Here is a 21,449-nt window from a genome sequence, read left to right as displayed (position 1 = left end):
TCAGTCAACAAAATAATTATAACTGGTATTAGCAAAGAGTGAAGCCAAGTTCTAGCCCTGACAGGATTGCCTCTTTGGCAAATGATTTGAGCAACAGCGTAGCTATTGTTCTTTTTCCGGCTACAGCTGTGGCTGTAGTAGATGGAGCTGGATACCACCTTATTACTCAAGACACCCAGCTAAATCTTCAGTTACACCTGAGGAAACCACAGATCTTGGCTGAAAACTAAGATGAAAAGCTACTAGAAGATCCAAATCTTCATCTGAATATTGAGGAATTAAAGAGTTTATGGTGAAGCGTGTAGAACTCTACAGCTCCTTCATAAATTGCCACTGGAAGCCTCTGGATATACTTCACTCTAAAATCCCAGATGAGACCTCAGAGAAGCAAGATGTTCATTAAGCTACCCAACTATCATATTAACTGTTAATTGTATCTTGTTTTTGTTATATATATGTGTGTGTGTGTGTGTATATATATATATATGTATATATGTACAGACTATGTGTGTATATATATGTATATACATATATATATAGTATTTTTCCAGGAATGTACTGGCTTCTGTTTATAAATACAAACTTCCAGGATTTAAATGTCACTGACATAATAGAATGTAATGTAAATAAACCAATAGCACAACAACAAAGAAGTGAGACCTGCCAGAGGCATGGCATGCCTAATTATTGAAGGAGCCCATCCTAGCTACCAACATGGGCCTTCCTTTATGAATGACAGCAGGGGCTGTGGAGAAAAATGTAGAATCAGGAAGGAGACCCAGTCATACAATAAATAAAAGGCTCCCTATGAAATGGATTTTAGGTGGCAAACAGAGTAGAACCTTAAACAGAAGGGTTAAGTTCCAAATGATCTCTGTGGCTCCCTCCAACTCTAATATCCTAAGACTAGATGGATGAGAAATCTTTATCTTGAATGTTGGTATTTAGCAAAATATGGATTTAAGTGAAAGAGAATGAAGTGGTCACTGAGGACTTCATGATGATTCTGAGAGGGAATGTGAACAACTTTTAAACACATTGGAGTCAAGTTTTCTGTTATCATTGATTTTACCCCCAGTATTGGGACTCTTCTGCAGGAAGGTCAAGAGCATGATCCTCAAGGTGGTAGACACATGGGAAGTACTCTTTGAGTTTGCAAATGGAGCAAAGAAAGTGGGAGTGAAATTTTTCTGTGAGTAAGCCAAGAATTGGAACTGAAAAGAAAGACCAGTTAAAAATGGTGTGTAGGCCACAGCCTGCCCCTTGCCTCCAGGAGGGTCCTCTGCTAAAGCCAAAAGTAGATCAAAGTGGCTGCAGGGATGAGAAGGCTCTTGAGGAAGACTCTTCCATATCTTATCAGTGCTTACTCCCTCAGTGCCTTGCCCTCGCTCTCCTCTGTGTCCTCGTCCTGGAGCCCCACCAGCCCTGAATGCAGCCTGCACACCAAAGAGAACAAAGAGTGATCCAGAAGGCGAAGCTGGCCGAGCAGTCTGAGTGCTCCAGCATACCCACCTGCATGAAGGCCATTATGGAGTCTGCTCTAGGTGGCCTATAAGAACATCTTCAGGGGCTTCAGGTGCCCCTGGAGGATCTTCTTGAACATAGAACAGAAGAGCAACACGTCTGATAAGAAGTTGCTACTAATTAAGAACTACTGGGAGAAAGTAAAGTCTGAACTGAGATCCATCTGCACCACTGTCCTGCAGTTGTTGGATAAACACTTAACAGCCAATGCAACTAATCCAAAAAGAAAAGTCTTTTATCTGAAAATGGAGTTTACTTCTAGAAAACTTTGTTGCACATGGTGAAAACAGAAAACAAACTATAGATAATTCTGGAGAAGCTTCCCCAAAGGCATTGATATAAACAATAAAGAGATGCAACCCACACACCCATCCACCTTGGGTTGACTCTTAAGTTTTCTGCACTTTACTATGAGATACTTAATAACCCAGAATTTGTCTGCACACTGGCAACATTTTTGTTGTTGTCGTTGTTGTTGTTTTATTGAAGTATTATTAACATATAGTGTTATATTAGTTTCAGGTGTATAACATAATAATTTGGCATTTCTATACATTACTCAGTGCTCATCACCATAGGTTACTCTTAAACTTCCGTATCTACCCCCCATTCTCCCACCCACTTGCCCTCTCGCAACCACCAGATTGGTCTTTGTATTTAAGAGTCAGCTTTTTGGGGGCACCTGGGTGGATCAGTTGGTTTAGTGTCCTGACTCTCGATTTTGGCTCAGGTCATGATCCCAGGGTCATGGGATTAAGCCCCATGTTGGGCTCTGCATGAAGTGTGGAGTCTTCTTAAGATTCTCTCTCTCTCTCTCTCTCTCTCTCTCTCTCTCTCTCTCCCTCTCCCTCTCCCTCTCCCCCTCTCCCCCACTCACTCTCTCTATCTAACATAAATAAAATGAAGCCCAAATGTCCATTGACTGATGAATGGACAAAGATGTGGTATATATACACAATGGAATATTATTTCGTGATCAAAAAGAATGAAATCTTGCCATTTACAACAATGTGGATGGAACTTGAGTGTATTATTCTAAGCAAGATAGGTCAGTCAGAGAAAGATACATGTCATATGATTTCACCCATATGTGGAATTTAAGAAATGAAACATGAACATAGGGAAGGGAAGGAAAAATAAGATAAAAACAGGGAGGCAAATCATAGGAAACTCTTAAATACTGAGAACAAACTGAGAGTTGTTGGAGGAGAGGAGAGTGGAGGGATGGGCCAAATGGGTGATGGGCATTAAGGAGGGCACTTGTTGGGATGAGCACTGGGTGTTGTATGTAGGTGATGAATCACTAAAATACTACCCCTGAAACCAATACTACACTATATGTTAACTAACTTGAATTTAATTTTTTTAATGTTTATTTATTTTTGAGAGAGTGCAAGTGGGAGACAGAGGATCTGTCTAGGCTCTAGGCTAGACAGCTCTAGGCTCTAAGCTGTCATCACAGAGCCCCACACGGGGCTTGAACCAATGGAACTGTGAGCTCATGACCTGAGCTGAAGCCTGGTGCTTAACTGACTGAGCCACCCAGGCACCCCCATTAACTTGAATTTAAATAAAAAATAAAATGGAAAAAAAAGCATTTTTTAAGAGTTTTGTCTTTTTTTTTCTTTCTTTATTTGGTATTTGTCTTTCTTTTATCTTTCACTTAGCATTATACCCTCTAGGTCCATCATCTATGTTGTTGCAAATGGCAAGATCTCATCTCATTCTTTTTTTTTTTTTTTTGGCTGAGTAATATTTCACCCCACACATTCTTTATCCATTCATCTACTTTTTAAAGTTTATTTATTTACTTTTGAGAGAGAGAAAATGTGAACAGGGGAGGATCAGAGAGAGAGAGAGAGGGAGAGAGAGAATCCCAAGCTGATGGCACAGAGCCTGGCACAGGGCTCAATCCCATGAACAGTGAGATCATGACCTGTGCCGAAATCAAAAGTTGGATGCTTAACTGACTGAGCTACCCAGGCACCCCTACCCATTCATCTATTGATGGACACTTGTGTTGCTTCCATATCTTGGCTACTGTATATAATGCTGCAAAGAACATAGGGGTGCATATAGACTTTTGAATATCCAGTAGCGGAATTTCTGGATCACATGGTAATTCTATTTTTAATTTTTTTTTTTTACATTTTTTTAACGTTTTTTTATTTTTGAGACAGAGAGAGACAGAGCATGGATGGGGGAGGGGCAGAGAGAGAGGGAGACCCAGAATCGGAAGCAGGCTCCAGGCTCCAAGCTATCAGCCCAGAGCCCGACGCGGGGCTCGAACTCACGGACCGCGAGATCATGACCTGAGTCGAAGTTGGACGCCTAACCAACTGAGCCACCCAGGTGCCCCTATTTTTAATTTTTAAAGGAACCTCCAAACTGTTTTCCATAGTTACTGTACCAATTCACATTCCCGTGAACAGTGTGTGAGGGTTCTTTCTTCTCTACATCTTCACAAACATTTGTTTCTTATCTTTTTGATTCTGGTCGTTCTGACACATGTAGGGTAATGATATCACATTATGGTTTTGATTTGCATTTCTCTGATGATTAGTGATGTTGAGCATCTTTTTATGTGTCTGTTGCCCATCTCTATGACTTCTTTGGGAAAATGTCTATATGAGTCTTCTGCCTATTTTAGTCAGATTATTTGTTGTTTTCCTTTTTGGTATTCAGTTATATAAGCTCTTCATATCTTTTGGATATGAACCCTTTCTTGGATATATAATTTACAAATATCTTCTCCCATTCAGTAGGTTACCTTGTCATTTTGTTGATGGTTTTCTTTGCTGTGCAAAAGCTGTTTAGTTTGATGTAATCCCAACAGTTTATTTTTGCTTTTGTTTCCCTTGCTAGAGGAGACCCATATAGAAAAATATTTCTGTGGCCAGTATCAAATAAATTATGCCCTATGTTTTCTTTGAGGAGCTTTATGGTTTCAAGTCTCACATTTAGGTCTTTAATCCATTTTAAGTTCATTTTTGTGTATGGTGTAAGTAACTGGTCCTATTTTATTCTTTTGCATGATGTAGATTAGTTGACCATATATGCATGGGTTTATTTCTGGGCTCTCTATTCTGCTCCATTAATCTATGTGTCTATTTTTGTGCCATAGCTAAAACCACTTTTGATGAAGCCATCACCGAACCTAATGTACTGAATCAAGACTCATACAAAGACAGAACTCTTATCATGCAGTAGCTTAGTGACAACCTAACATTATAGACATTAGACAATGCAGGAGAAGAATGTGAGGTACAGAAAACAAAATGTGTCCAGAGTATCATCCTTTTTTTCCTTTAAGAAACCTTTTTACACATCTCCATTCCTATGTGAATTCTCTATAGCAAAGAAACTCTTTCATGTTTCTGAAATCATCCATTTGGTATTTCACAGTGGATTAAATTTCTTAGAGTAAGTGTTTTACCATAGGTGTATCATAAGCCATCTCTTCTTCAGATGTAAATGGTATGTGTTGAGTATTGTGTGGAATAAAGTGGATATTTAAAACTAGAAAAAAAAATGGGGGTGATGTAGGACAAAATCCCACCAGAATAGGATTATAGGAAAGGTACTGAGTCAGATAGTTTCCCATACTGGCCAACAGGTGGCATTAGAGTAGCTTGAATGCCAACTAGAACAGAGGATGGGAATATTTAGGATCAAGACAGCTTTTGGGTGAACATATGGGGAGGCAGTGTGACTGGTTGTCTGTATTTAGGTATGTCTGATCTCTCTTTCTAAATTGTTTATTGCTTGAAGCTAAGAACATTTTCACATACAACAAAAAGTACTGAACTTTTCTGTTTTAGTTTTCTCCCTTTAAAGTGGATGTAACCTGCCTCATAGTGTTATTGAGATCAATGAAGAGTTAATGCATGTAAATAAACAGTGCAGATTACAGAATAAATATGCAACAAATGTTAGTCAGTATGACTGCACAATGACCATAAGGCACATAGTGACCACATGTGATATCAACAGGTATTAGTGGATGCATAAATGCACAGGATACTCATAAGCCTGATATTTATAACTGAGACTACCTAGCATTAAAATATCCATAGAACATTTGTTAAGGGAATAATCATTCACATTGGTAATATGATACTTTATTTAAAAAATGTATATAATCTCAGGGCCCCTAGCTGGCTTAGTTGGTAAAGCGTTGTGAGTTCGAGGCCCCTGTTGGGTGTACAGATTACATAAAAATAAAATCATTTAGGGGCGCCTGGGTGGCGCAGTCGGTTAAGCGTCCAACTTCAGCCAGGTCACGATCTCGCGGTCCGTGAGTTCGAGCCCCGCGTCAGGCTCTGGGCTGATGGCTCAGAGCCTGGAGCCTGTTTCCGATTCTGTGTCTCCCTCTCTCTCTGCCCCTCCCCCGTTCATGCTCTGTCTCTGTCCCAAAAATAAATAAAAAATGTTGAAAAAAATATTTCTAAAAATAAAATAAAATAAAATCATTTAAAAAAATTTTTTATGTTTATTTATTTTTGAGAGAGAGAGAGCGCAAGCAGGGGAGGGGCTGAGAAAGAGGGAGACACAGAATCTGAAGCAGGCTCCAGGTTCTGAGCTGTCAGCACAGATCCTGACATAGGGTTCAAACCCACAAACCATGAGATCATGACCTATGCTCAAGTCGGACTCTTAACCAACTGAATCACCCAGTGATTCACCCCAAAATAAAATATTTTTTAAAAAATGTATAATTTCAAGAGTCCATTGAAATGGTATCTCTCTGAGTATCATTTAGAGTTCATGTATCTTTCATTGAATCTTTCAAGAGAGGTGTTGTATCAATATTGCAAAGCTAGGGAAACCTATTTTGGTGTATTCCTTAGGTGAGAAGTGCCAGTCCCTACACTTTTGCCCAGACGCAGGTCTGATCAGCTTTATGAACTTAGTTCTATCTTTACCTAGAAGGCTACTCAGAAAAGAGGCTCAAACTCATCTTGCTGTTCTAAGCTTGATAGTCAGTGGACTAGATGAGGACTCTAGAGTACTTACTTAGCCATCAAGCTGCATTTTCCCTTCCTAAATTTTGACTCCAGGAGTTCAGGTCTTAGAATGGGGCTTCTAGGGGCGCCTGGGTGGCTCAGTCGGTTGGGCATCCCACTTTGGCTCAGGTCATGATCTCGCGGTCTGTGAGTTCGAGCCCTGCGTCGGGCTCTGTGCTGACAGCTCAGAGCCTGGAGCCTGTTTCAGATTCTATGTCTCCCTCTCTCTGACCCTCCCTTGGTCATGCTCTCTCCCTGTCTCAAAAAATAAATAAAATGTTAAAAAAAAAATTAAAAAAAAAAAAAAACAGAATGGGTCTTCTACCCAGATTCCTGTTTTTCATGTCGATTTTTCCTGAGATTGGAATTTTTCCTGGACCTCAGCCAGGGCCCTGACAACCTGTCTGTTCATTTCTTACCCTCCTAACCTGATACCCCAAGTATTCCACTGTCCCTTAGATGCTGAGTGAGAGTTGCTTCAAATACCATGGATCCCTCTGGAACAATATCATTGTCCCGCTGACAAAAACTTCTGTAGTCTAGGAGTCAGTAATAATCATCATATCCTCTCTTGGATGTGGACCCAAATTAGTCCTGCATTCTCCACACCACTTCAGACCCTGTTATTGAGATTCCTGACAGGCCAGCAAAGGTGGGCCAAACTGCTGGGTTATCCTTCCCTTCTCTTGTCCATGCCTATTTCCACTTTCCATACAGACTCGGAAAGCTTCATTCATGGCTGACAAGAAGGGAAGATAGGAATGGAATAAGAGAAAGGCAGATATTTCAAGAAAGAAAAGTGATAAGAACCCTTTAGCTCCAGAGATATAAATGCTATGCATAAGAAATGAAAAATAAAGTGATTCTGAAATTTTAACATGAGGAGGGAAATATAATTTCAAAGAGGCAATATGGAAATAAAAGGGGATTTAATTCTGTTTGAGTCCTTACTCTTTTATTTATAGATTATTTGACTTAATGCAAGCTTAAGTTCTCTGAGTCTCAGTTTCCTCATGTGTATAATGGGATTATAAAAATGTTTATTTTGCAGGGTTGTGAGGATTAAATGAAATAAGGCATGGAAAAATGCTCCATTTTGGAGCGGTGCTTGTCCTGCCCATGACCAATTCTTAGATTAGAAGTTAAAAAGTAATATCCTGTGGACTGGACATGGCTCAAAGATAAGTTTTGTTTGGGCTTGTGTCAGGAGTCCTCAAGACCACCCCCAGGTTTGATGATTCACCAGGAGGACGTACAGGACTAAGCATATAGTCATACTCAAGGCTATGATTTATCATGGCAAAGGATATGCAGCCAAATCAGTGAAGGAAAAAAAAAGCAGGTGGGAAAAGTCCAGGGTAAACCAGGCATAAGCTTTCAAGGGTCCTTTCCCGTAGAGTCACACATGATGTGCCTAGTTGCCCCCAGCAATAAGTTATGACAACACACATAGAATGCCGCCAGCCAAGAAGCTCATTAGAGGCTCAGCACCCAGAATTTTATTGGGGACTGATCATGTAGGCAGCTTCTGCCAGGCATGTACCAAAATTCCAGACTCCAGAAAGAAAGCAATTGCTTGGCATAAACCATATTGTTTGTACAAACAGTTCAGGCACAGTGAGTCACTCTTATCAGTTTTAGGAATGGTGGGAACCCTCCCAAAGTTCAGGTTCCCAAATGCTAGCCAAGGGTCAATTATCAGTAGACCTTTCTAAGAATAAGCAGGTAGACCTGCTAAATTAACCATTTTTGCATAGGATTTGTCCATGTAGGGTTTTCTTCTTCTTTTACTTTTTTTTAAGATTTAAAAAAACGTTCATTTATTTTTGATAGCGAGTGGAGGGCAGAGAGGGAGGGAGGCAGAGAATTTGCCCATTCAGGGTTTTCTTCTTTGCTTTTTTCTTTTTTTTAAAACTTAGTTGCCATCCTTCAAAAATTAAGAAATTTTGCTCAGGATTTCCAGCTCCTTGTAAAAAGTCAGACATTGTGGCAACAATAGATCCATATTCCCACATGGCAACAATTGGCAGTCCATTTTAAATAAGGCTTAAATTCCCCTAAATTCACCACCATCTCCACCACTGTCAATAGTCATTCCCACACTGAGTGCTGACTGCCATTTAATGTCATGTTTTTCTAACTCTGGCCATGAGCTGCTTGAACCAGGAGTGGCAGTTGACCAGAGTACAAGACAAGGAGGCAGGCATGTAGAATACCACTGAGTCATGGCAATTAACAATAATATATAAGGATCACATTTATGAATTTCTGCTGTTGGAGGTATCCAAAAATGCAGTGAATCCGAACTCCTCTCTGGCACTATTACAGCAATTCTTTATGAGTGTTCTTAGATTGCTTTGACAACACTTCTTTGCAATATACTATAAAGCCTTTTCATTAAAGTTAATTTGAATAAGTTTTTGTTCCTATTCACCTAAAGATTACAGACTGGAATAGTGGTAATATAAATAAAACACTGTGTATATTATCAGTTAGTAGTTTGTAAATCAAAATTATTGTTATCTCACTGCCAAGAATTGTTGGAATGGACTAAAATATGTCAACAGAAAGGTAAATCTTGTTCAGAGGAAATAGATCCAGTGAATATTCAAGTAGTTCTGCATATCAGTGTATCCACTTATTTACCTACTCAACAAATGTTTATCAAACACCTACTATGTGTTAAGATAATGCTATTTAACAAAACAAAACTTCATCTTTATATTCCTAGCATCTAGAAAAATACGAGGTATGAAGTTTGGATTCAATAAATGTTTCCTGACTTCAAAAATAATGTTCACTTATAAGGATATCTAAAAGTACCAGGATAGAGATAATGAAAGGAATTTGATTGAATATAAAAAGGGGAAAATGCAAGTGATATTATTGTAGGATTATGCTGCTTGTCACCTAATCAGACAGATGTTCTAGAAGCTGCTTTCCAATTCCAGTTACAAAACTGACACAGAGGCAATTCAGAGGAGGAATGGCAACTCTTCCAATGTGTATCGAATGTTCCATTCTACTAAAGGCAAAGAATTAGAAAAAAAATTCTTTACTTTCCTACCTGATAATTTTATTACTCAGAAGACTAAGGAAGCAATTAGGGAATTGACTTTTACTAATAAATAAAAACCAGTCAGTGAAGTATACAGAAGCTACAAGAAGATTAAGAGAGGCAGTGTCACATTAGAGTTGAACACTGGGAGTAGAGTATGAATTTGTTAGTATTCTTTAGTTGTAAGTGGCAGAAATCTAATTCAAATGGACTCAGGCACAGTCGGATCCAGGTTTTCAAAATAAGTCATCAAGTAACAGTATTTTTCTTTTGTTATTATTTGCTTTTCTGTCTACTGTCTTCATTCTTAAGACAGGGTCACCATTCATAGTGGCAAGATGGCCTCCAATAGCTCTGAGCTTCTGTCCTTCAAGGTTAACAAGCTCATTAGAGATATCTCTTTCCCAACATTTTCCACAGATTTCTGGGATTGGAGAGTCATTTGACAGGTTTGTGGTATGGGCCCATCTCTAAACCAATTATGTGACCCGTGTGAGGGGTGGGGGTAGGAATATACTAGGCACATACTAGGTCTGAAGCTGAGGAGCTGAAGTCAGTACTAATGGACTGAAAAGGAATCGTTCCATAAGGGAAAATTAAGGTTCTACTACAAGAATTACAGGTGCTGGGGATTCATTGCTTCAACAAATATTTACTGAGCGCCTACTATATGTAGGCTTAGTTTAGATTCCAGATACATAACAATGAATAATAAAAACAAAAATCCTTGCTTCATTGGACTTTGCATTCTAGTTGGGATGAGAGAGACAATAAACAGCTACATTAATAAAATATGTAATATTTCAGGTGGAGATATGTACTGTAGGAAAATATCAGGGAAGAGGAATAGGAATTGCTGCAGTTTTACGTAGGGTTATCAGAAAAGCCCTTATTGAGAAGGGGATGTTTGAGCCAAAGCAGATAAGAGAATGAGCTCTGTAGATATCTGGGTAAAAGGGGGGAAGGAACAGCAGTGCATATGTGGGTTTTTATCTTGCTCAAGTGGGCCAGGGAAGAGTAGGAGAGGAGGTCAAAGATTATAAGATGTCTTGGAGGCTATTGACTTTGATTTTAATGAGTCGAGAAGCCACTGGAGAGTTTGAACAGAGTAGTGATATCATCTAGCTGACATTGAAAAATGTAGACCAAAGGGAAGAAGCAGGAGATTAGGTAAGAAATCAGTGCAATAATCCAGATTAGAAATATTAATAGTTTAGACCAAAATGGTAACAGTGGACTGTGTTAAAAGTGGTCAGATTCTGGGGGTGCTTGGGTGGTTCAGTCAGTTAAGCGACCAACTCTTGATCTCACCTCAGGTCTTGATCTCAGGGTTGTGAGTTCAAGCCCCATGCTGGTTTCCATACTGGGCATGGAGCCTACTTTAAAAAAAATGTGGTTGGATTCTGGATATATTTTCAAGGTAATGAATTGGGGGGAGGGCTGGAGAAGTAAAATAAAGTATCAAGGATAACTCTGAGGTTTTTGGTAAGAGTGATCAGGAAGGCTGGAGTTAACTAAGATGGAGAAAATTGTGAGAGGAACAGGTTTGTGGAAGAACTGGAGTTCCACTGCATCCTTATGAAATTTGAGATACTTGTTATGATTCAAAGTGGAGATATTGATGGCAGTGGAACATATGAGTCTAGGATTCAGGTAAGAGTTCTTGGCTGTGGAGTTTATCAGTATATATATGATATTTAATGACATGAGACTGAATGAGATCACTGAAGGAAAGAGAGAGTACAGAAAAAAAGAACTCCAAGGATGAAGTACTTCAATGTTTAGATGTCAGGATGATGATAAGGGATCCCTAAAGAAGACTGGAGGATGAGAAGCAGCAGCCAATGAGATAAGAGGCAATCGAAGAGAATGTGATATCCTGGAAGGAAAGAGAATAAAATACTTCAAAGAGGGAGAGATCACTCTGTCAAATAAAGAGAGGTCAGGTGAGGGACACCTGGGTGGCTCAGTCAGTTAAGCGTCCGACTTCAGCTCAGGTCATGATCTCATGGTTGGGGAGTTTGAGCCCCACGTTGGGTTCTATGCTGACAGCTCAGAGCCTGGAGCCTGCTTCAGAATCTGCGTCTCCCTCTCTTTCTGCCCCTCCCCTGCTCACACTCTGTCTCTCTCTCTCTCAAAAATAAATAAACATTAAAAAAAAATTTTTTTTTAAAAAGAGAGAGATCAAATGAAAATAAGGACTGACCTTTGGATTTAACTACTTGGAGGCTTTGTCATGAGCAGTTTAAATGTCTGAAGGTGAAAAAACCCTATAGAGAGATATCTTCATGAGAAGAGAATTTGGAGGCTACAAATATCAAAAACAACAATACAGGGGCACCTGGGTGGCTCAGTTGGTTAAGCCCCCAACTTTGGCTCAGGTCATGATCTCACAGTTTGTGGGTTCAAGCCCTGCATTGGGCTCTGTGCTCACAGCTCAGAGCCTGGAGCCTGCTTCAGATTCTGTGTCTCCCTCTGTCTCTGCCTTTCTCCTGCTCACACTGTCTCTTTCAAAAATAAACATTAAAAAGAAATTTTAAAAAACAATACAGTTTATATCTGTGTTTTGCAATAAAACAGAACAGAGAAATGGAGCTGTAGCTATAAGAGGGATGTCAAGAGAAGTTTTTTTAATGGGAAAATTTTATATGTTGGTAGAATGATCTAGTGGAGAGAGGAAACTGATGATAATAGGAGAGTAAAGGCAGGATTGATGGAGCAGTGTTCTTGAGAAGACATGCAAAACAACAGATGTCCACTATAAAAACATATGGAAGATTTTAGAAAAACAGATTTCTAAAAGCTCAGAGTAAAGACAACTCTGGTTTTATGGCCAGCATCATTAAAAATGGACAATAGATTAAGAAAAATGAGAGAGACTAAGGGGTAGAATTCTTCCGATGCAGTGGAAGATTCTGGCTTGAACCTAAATTTTAATCACGACTGGCATTCAGACATGCCTGCATGTGTAGTGTCAGGGCATGAGTCCTCCATTATTGTGCATGATAGGAAATGGAGTTTCCTGGGAAAGAATTCATTCTAAAGGAAGAGAAAGTAGTGCTCTTAGGTTTGGACCAATAACTGGCCACACAAGAGGGGCAATTAGTAGAGCACGGTGTCTATGTCTCAGGTCTAGCCTCTGACCCAGAGTCTCTAAACCCATGTTAGAGTCCTAAGGAGGGGGGAATACAAGAAATGAAATCTCTGTTTCAACGAACTGTATAAGATACTAGGATAACAAGACAATCCTATCTTGTTACTCATCTGTTAATGCTAACACACAGAGAGGAAGAGCTGTGATCCTACTTTGGTGCAGCAGGCTTCAGCGCATTAAAGACTCTAAAAATTGCCTCCTCCAACTCTAACATTTAACGAGTCTACAATGGTGACCAGCCGGGATGGTGGTAGCAGCAGTAAAGGCCAGCCCTCATTACCCTGTAGCAGTGAGAACCAGTTTCAAGAGTGGGAGAGATTTTAATAGTTTGTAGCTATAGGAGAAAACACCCTTGGTATGGATATCACCTGCAGTAGAGGCAATGGCCAGGCACTATCAACTAACTTCATGGGAAGCAAAGGTTTGGACAGCAGATGTCATCAAAGAGGGCCTGAGTAGGAGAGAATCATGGCAGACAGAGGTGATAGCTGACATGACTTGTTTATGAGCACATGAGCTTCCTCACACCTCCTATGAGCTTCCTAGAGACAACTGGACGGGACTTTAAGAGCAGCGACAGGGGGCGCCAGGGTGGCTCAGTTGGTTAAAAGTCTGACTTCGGCTCAGGTCATGATCTCGTGGTTTGTGAATTTGAGCCCCGCATTGGACTCTGTTCTAATAGCTCAGAGCCTGGAGCCTGCTTCGGATTCTGTGTTTCTCTCTCTCTATCTCTACCTCTCCCCTGGTCACACTCTGTCTCTGTCTCTCTCTCTCTCTCTCTCAAAAATAAATAAACATTAAAAAAATAAAAAATAAAAAAAGTTTAGCTACAAGTCCCACAATAGAGGGTTGGGATGAAAATCAGAAAAAAATATTATTTACTACTGTTCTATGGTTCCATTTTATCCTTAGGTTTATCCCTTCCATAGGGAAGCATGGGTTGTAAGAAATTACAATCACATATAAAGCTGATAAGAAAATACCAAAGAAACAACATGTGGCTGAAAAGAATGGGGCTCTGCTAAGATAAGTGCTGATGATAGAAAGAGATGTGCACAACCAAGGACACACATGGAAGAAAAACTCAGGAAGGATAAAGTGCAGAACCAGCTGAAGTTGAGGATAACAAATACAATTCAGTTAAAACAAAACAAAACAAAGCTATGTTTGGAGGTAGAAAATGATGTAATACTGACAGATGGCAGAGAAAGTGTAACCACTTAACTGTTGCTTTACTTCTTTTTTGTTTTTTCAGTAAAGAGAATAGTCTTCAAAGGGGAAGGTAGAAAACATAAGCAGGAACTGATATGAATGCTATCATTATGAGAGATTCTCATTATTTTTACTTTTCTCTGTTTTTTGAAAGTTTTAGAATGAGAATTACTTTACTTAAAAAAAGATTTTTAACATTTAATTGAAAATGAGAAAATTAAAATTTGATATATATGAAGGATTTAGTAAGAGTCTAAATCAATGCTTTAGAGGGTGCCAAACCCACAGTTCCAGATGAATTATATCTATTGGGAGAGTACAGCTGTGATAATGGGACAATGGCTGATAGTCTTCAGGTCATGATGAAGAACAGGAAAGTTGCCAATAGATTATACCTAATGTTTACATTTTATAAATCAACGTTATATGTCTAATATTAGCTACTGTCATCTGCTATGTGCTAGGCATGGTAAGTAAAGTATGGCTTATAGGCCAGTTTCAGTCCACTGCCTGCTTCTGTGCCAAGAATGGTGAATTAAATGGTTTGAAAAATATTGAAAGGAGAATATTTCATGTCATGTGAAATTTATATGAAAACCAAACTTCGGGAGGAGGAGGGAAGATGGCGGCGTAGGAGGACGCTGGGCTCACCGTGCGTCCTGCTGATCACTTAGATTCCACCTACACCGGCCTAAATAACCGAGAAAACCGCCAGAGGATTAGCAGAGCGGAGTCGCCGGAACCAAGCGCAGACGAGAGGCCCACGGAAGAGGGTAGGAAGGGCAGCGAGGCGGTGCGCGCTCCACGGACTGGCGGGAGGGAGCCGGGGCGGAGGGGCGGCTCGCCGGCCAAGCAGAGCCCCCAAGTCTGGCTTGCAAAAAGCGAGGGGCCTGACGGACTGTGTTCCGACAGCAAGCGCGACTTAGCATCTGGGAGGTCATAAGTTAACAGCTCTGCTCAGAAAGCGGGAAGGCTAGAGGACAAAGGGAAGGAGAGCTGCTGAGCCCCCGGACGACAGAGCTCAGTTTGGTGGGGAACAAAGGCGCTCGCCAGCGCCATCTTCCCCGCCCATCCCCCAGCCAAAATCCCAAAGAGAACCAGTTCCTGCCAGGGAGCTTGCTCGCTCCGCGCAAACACCCAACTCTGCGCTTCTGCGGAGCCAAACCTCCGGCAGCGGATCTGACTCACTCCTGCTGCCACAGGGCCCCTCCTGAAGTGGATCACCTAAGGAGAAGCAAGCTAAGCCTGCCCCTCCTGCCCCTGTGCACCTTGCCTACCCACCCCAGCTAAGACGCCAGATCCCCAGCATCACAAGCCTGGCAGTGTGCAAGTAACCCAGACAGGCCACCCCACCCCACAGTGAATCCCGCCCCTAGGAGAGGGGAAGAGAAGGCACGCACCAGTCTGACTGTGGCCCCAGCGGTGGGCTGGGGGCAGACATCAGGTCTGACTGCGGCTCCACCCACCAACTCCAGTTATACACCACAGCACAGGGGAAATGCCCTGCAGGTCCTCACCACGCCAGGGACTATCCAAAATGACCAAGCGGAAGAATTCCCCTCAGAAGAATCTCCAGGAAATAACAACAGCTAATGAGCTGATCAAAAAGGATTTAAATAATATAACAGAAAGTGAATTTAGAATAATAGTCATAAAATTAATCGCTGGGCTTGAAAAGAGTATAGCTGACAGCAGAGAATCTCTTGCTACAGAGATCAAGGGACTAAGGAACAGTCACGAGGAGCTGAAAAACACTTTAAAAGAAATGCATAACAAAATGGAAACCACCACGGCTCGGATTGAAGAGGCAGAGGAGAGAATAGGTGAACTAGAAGATAAAGTTATGGAAAAAGAGGAAGCTGAGAAAAAGAGAGATAAAAAAATCCACGATTATGAGGGGAAAATTAGAGAACTAAGTGATACACTAAAAAGAAATAATATACGCATAATTGGTATCCCAGAGGAGGAAGAGAGAGGGAAAGGTGCTGAAGGGGTACTTGAAGAAATAATAGGTGAGAACTTCCCTGAACTGGAGAAGGAAAAAGGCATTGAAATCCAAGAGGCACAGAGAACTCCCTTCAGACGTAACTTGAATCGATCTTCTGCACGACATATCATAGTGAAACTGGCAAAATACAAGGATAAAGAGAAAATTCTGAAAGCAGCAAGGGGTAAACGTGCCCTCACATATAAAGGGAGACCTATAAGACTCGTGACTGATCTCTCTTTTGAAACTTGGCAGGCCAGAAAGAATTGGCACGAGATTTTCAGGGTGCTAGACAGAAAAAATATGCAGCCGAGAATCCTTTATCCAGCAAGTCTGTCATTTAGAATAGAAGGAGAGATAAAGGTCTTCCCAAACAAACAAAAACTGAAGGAATTTGTCACCACTAAACCAGCCCTCCAAGAGATCCTAAGGGGGACCCTGTGAGACAAAGTACCAGAGACATCACTACAAGCATAAAACATACAGACATCACAATGACTCTAAACCCATATCTTTCTATAATAACACTGAATGTAAATGGATTAAATGCGCCAACCAAAAGACATAGGGTATCAGAATGGATAAAAAAACAAGACCCATCTATTTGCTGTCTACAAGAGACTCATTTTAGACCTGAGGACACCTTTAGATTGAGAGTGAGGGGATGGAGAACTATTTATCATGCTACTGGAAGCCAAAAGAAAGCTGGAGTAGCCATACTTCTATCAGACAAACTAGATTTTAAATTAAAGGCTGTAACAAGAGATGAAGAAGGACATTATATAATAGTGACAGGGTCTATCCATCAGGAAGAGCTAACAATTATAAATGTCTATGCGCCGAATACCAGAGCACCCAAATATATAAAACAATTACTCATAAACATAAGCAACCTTATTAATAAGAATGTGGTAATTGCAGGGGACTTTAACACCCCACTTACAGAAATGGATAGATCATCTAGACACACGGTCAATAAAGAAACAAGGGCCCTGAATGAGACATTGGATCAGATGGACTTGACAGATCTATTTAGAACTCTGCATCCCAAAGCAACAGAATATACTTTCTTCTCGAGTGCACATGGAACATTCTCCAAGATAGATCATATACTGGGTCACAAAACAGCCCTTCATAAGTTTACAAGAATTGAAATCATACCATGCATACTTTCAGACCACAATGCTATGAAGCTTGAAATCAACCACAGGAAAAAGTCTGGAAAACCTCCAAAAGCATGGAGGTTAAAGAACACCCTACTAACGAATGAGTGGGTCAACCAGGCAATTAGAGAAGAAATTAAAAAATATATGGAAAGAAATGAAAATGAAAATACAACAATCCAAACGCTTTGGGACGCAGCGAAGGCAGTCCTGAGAGGAAAATACATTGCAATCCAGGCCTATCTCAAGAAACAAGAAAAATCCCAAATACAAAATCTAACAGCACACCTAAAGGAAATAGAAGCAGAACAGCAAAGGCAGCCTAAACCCAGCAGAAGAAGAGAAATAGTAAAGATCAGAGCAGAAATAAACAATATAGAATCTAAAAAAACTGTAGAGCAGATCAACGAAACCAAGAGTTGGTTGTTTGAAAAAATAAACAAAATGGACAAACCTCTAGCCAGGCTTCTCAAAAAGAAAAGGGAGATGACCCAAATAGATAAAATCATGAATGAAAATGGAATGATTACAACCAATCCCTCAGAGATACAAACAATTATCAGGGAATACTATGAAAAATTATATGCCAACAAATTGGACAACCTGGAAGAAATGGACAAATTCCTGAACACCCACACTCTTCCAAAACTCAATCAGGAAGAAATAGAAAGCTTGAACAGACCCATCACCAGCGAAGAAATTGAATCGGTTATCAAAAATCTCCCAACAAATAAGATTCCAGGACCAGATGGCTTCCCAGGGGAGTTCTACCAGACGTTTAAAGCAGAGATAATACCTATCCTTCTCAAGCTATTCCAAGAAATAGAAAGGGAAGGAAAACTTCCAGACTCATTCTATGAAGCCAGTATGACTTTGATTCCTAAACCAGACAGAGACCCAGTAAAAAAAGAGAACTACAGGCCAATATCCCTGATGAATATGGATGCCAAAATTCTCAATAAGATACTAGCAAATCGAATTCAACGGCATATAAAAAGAATTATTCACCATGATCAAGTGGGATTCATTCCTGGGATGCAGGGCTGGTTCAACATTCGCAAATCAATCAACGTGATACATCACATGAACAAAAAAAAAGAGAAAAACCATATGATCCTGTCAATCGATGCAGAAAAGGCCTTTGACAAAATCCAGCACCCTTTCTTAATAAAAACCCTTGAGAAAGTCGGGATAGAAGGAACATACTTAAAGATCATAAAAGCCATTTATGAAAAGCCCACAGCTAACATCATCCTCAACGGGGAAAAACTGAGAGCTTTTTCCCTGAGATCAGGAACACGACAGGGATGCCCACTCTCACCGCTGTTGTTTAACATAGTGCTGGAAGTTCTAGCATCAGCAATCAGACAACAAAAGGAACTCAAAGGCATCCAAATTGGCAAAGATGAAGTCAAGCTTTCGCTTTTTGCAGATGACATGATATTATACATGGAAAATCCGATAGACTCCACCAAAAGTCTGCTAGAACTGATACATGAATTCAGCAAAGTTGCAGGATACAAAATCAATGTACAGAAATCAGTTGCATTCTTATACACTAACAATGAAGCAACAGAAAGACAAATCAAGAAACTGATCCCATTCACAATTGCACCAAGAAGCATAAAATACCTAGGAATAAATCTAACCAAAGATGTAAAGGATCTGTATGCTGAAAACTACAGAAAGCTTATGAAGGTAATTGAAGAAGATTTAAAGAAATGGAAAGACATTCCCTGCTCATGGATTGGAAGAATAAATATTGTCAAAATGTCAATACTACCCAAAGCTATCTACACATTCAATGCAATCCCAATCAAAATTGCACCAGCATTCTTCTCGAAACTAGAACAAGCAATCCTAAAATTCATATGGAACCACAAAAGGCCCCGAATAGCCAAAGTCATTTTGAAGAAGAAGACCAAAGCAGGAGGCATCACAATCCCAGACTTTAGCCTCTACTACAAAGCTGTCATCATCAAGACAGCATGGTATTGGCACAAAAACAGACACATAGACCAATGGAATAGAATAGAAACCCCAGAACTAGACCCACAAACGTATGGCCAACTCATCTTTGACAAAGCAGGAAAGAACATCCAATGGAAAAGAGACAGTCTCTTTAACAAATGGTGCTGGGAGAACTGGACAGCAACATGCAGAAGGTTGAAACTAGACCACTTTCTCACACCATTCACAAAAATAAACTCAAAATGGATCAAGGACCTGAATGTGAGACAGGAAACCATCAAAACCTTAGAGGAGAAAGCAGGAAAAGACCTCTCTGACCTCAGCCGTAGCAATCTCTTACTTGACACATCCCCAAAGGCAAGGGAATTAAAAGCAAAAGTGAATTACTGGGACCTTATGAAGATAAAAAGCTTCTGCACAGCAAAGGAAACAACCAACAAAACTAAAAGGCAACCAACGGAATGGGAAAAGATATTTGCAAATGACATATCGGACAAAGGGCTAGTATCCAAAATCTATAAAGAGCTCACCAAACTCCACACCCGAAAAGCAAATAACCCAGTGAAGAAATGGGCAGAAAACATGAATAGACACTTCTCTAAAGAAGACATCCGGATGGCCAACAGGCACATGAAAAGATGTTCAGCGTCGCTCCTTATCAGGGAAATACAAATCAAAACCACACTCAGGTATCACCTCACGCCAGTCAGAGTGGCCAAAATGAACAAATCAGGAGACTATAGATGCTGGAGAGGATGTGGAGAAACGGGAACCCTCTTGCACTGTTGGTGGGAATGCAAATTGGTGTAGCCGCTCTGGAAAGCAGTGTGGAGGTTCCTCAGAAAATTAAAAATAGACCTACCCTATGACCCAGCAATAGCACTGCTAGGAATTTATCCAAGGGACACAGGAGTACTGATGCATAGGGGCACTTGTACCCCAATGTTCATAGCAGCACTCTCAACAATAGCCAAATTATGGAAAGAGCCTAAATGTCCATCAACTGATGAATGGATAAAGAAATTGTGGTTTATATACACTATGGAATACTACGTGGCAATGAGAAAAAATGAAATATGGCCTTTTGTAGCAACGTGGATGGAACTGGAGAGTGTGATGCTAAGTGAAATAAGCCATACAGAGAAAGACAGATACCATATGGTTTCACTCTTATGTGGATCCTGAGAAACTTAACAGGATCCCATGGGGGAGGGGAAGGAAAAAAAAAAAGAGGTTAGAGTGGGAGAGAGCCAAAGCATAAGAGACTGTTGAGAACTGAGAACAAACTAAGGGTTGATGGGGGGTGGGAGGGAGGAGAGGGTGGGTGATGGGTATTGAGGAGGGCATCTTTTGGGATGAGCACTGGGTGTTGTATGGAAACCAATTTGACAATAAATTTCATATATAAATTAAAAATAAAATAAAATAAAATAAAATAAAATAAAATAAAATAAATTAAAAAAAATAAATAAATAAAAAATAATAAAGACATGAAGCTAAAAAAAAAAAAAACAAACAAAATTAAAGACCAGTGTCCACAAAGGGTAGCAGGATTCTCGCACAGAGAGTTGTGACACCGAGCTTTTTCTTTCCTGGAAGCAACTTTATTCCTGCTAGCACGGCTCAGTTTGGTTCGTACCCGAAGAACTGAGCCCTGAACGCCATGTGGCTTAGTTTTTTTTTTTCCTACTTCTTTGTCTCTCATATATGGTAGCACACAGACATGTAGTCTGATTAAATGGTCTCATGTTACGAGATCATGAGGGATGTTGTCACATACGTGTATAGCCAGGTTGGGTTTGTTTTGTTTTTTTTCCCCTTAGGAGGGGACCCTACCACAAAAGTCTTATTAGAACACAGCCATTCCAGGGCACCTGGGTGGCTCAGTCAGTTGAGGGTCTGACTCTTTGTCTTGGGTATAATCTCTCAGTTCGTGAGTTTGAGCCCCACATTGGGCTCTGCGCTCATAGCACAGAGCCTGTTTGGGATTTTCTCTCTGTCTCTGTCTCTGCCTTTCCCCCACTGTCTCTTGCTCAGTAAATAAACAAATAAAACTTTTATTAAAAAAAAGAATACAGCCATGTCAATTTGTTTATATACTGTCTATGGTTGCATTTGTGCAATGATGGGAGAATTGGGTAGTTTGGCAGAGGCTTATGGCCTGCCAAGCCTAAAATATTTACTGTTCAGTCTTTATGAAAAATAATTCACTGATTCATGGGCTAAATATATATCTGATGCTATCTTCAACCTATGCAACTATGAAAATTTGTATTTCATTAGGTTCCCTCTAGGGCCTACCTAGGGAGGTGGGCTGTGCAGCTACTATCATTCCTGTGATAAAACCAGAAGCTCAGAACATTTAAATGACTTG

The 21,449-nt window shown here is 40.3% G+C and overlaps 1 long non-coding RNA gene and 1 pseudogene across 3 annotated transcripts in view; both read left to right on the top strand.

Annotated features, from left to right (window-relative positions):
• The window catches only part of LOC121040713 (uncharacterized), a 184,275-nt gene that overhangs the window by 41,058 nt on the left and 121,768 nt on the right, over positions 1–21,449 (top strand). The gene's annotated exons all lie outside the window — the stretch shown is intronic.
• LOC121040712 (14-3-3 protein theta-like) lies at positions 546–2,036 on the top strand (annotated as a pseudogene).

This window comes from Herpailurus yagouaroundi, unplaced genomic scaffold, assembly GCF_014898765.1.
Source record: "Herpailurus yagouaroundi ecotype Mexico unplaced genomic scaffold, PumYag 182, whole genome shotgun sequence".
NCBI lineage: Eukaryota > Metazoa > Chordata > Mammalia > Carnivora > Felidae > Herpailurus > Herpailurus yagouaroundi.
This window is presented reverse-complemented; position numbering and strand designations above follow the sequence as displayed.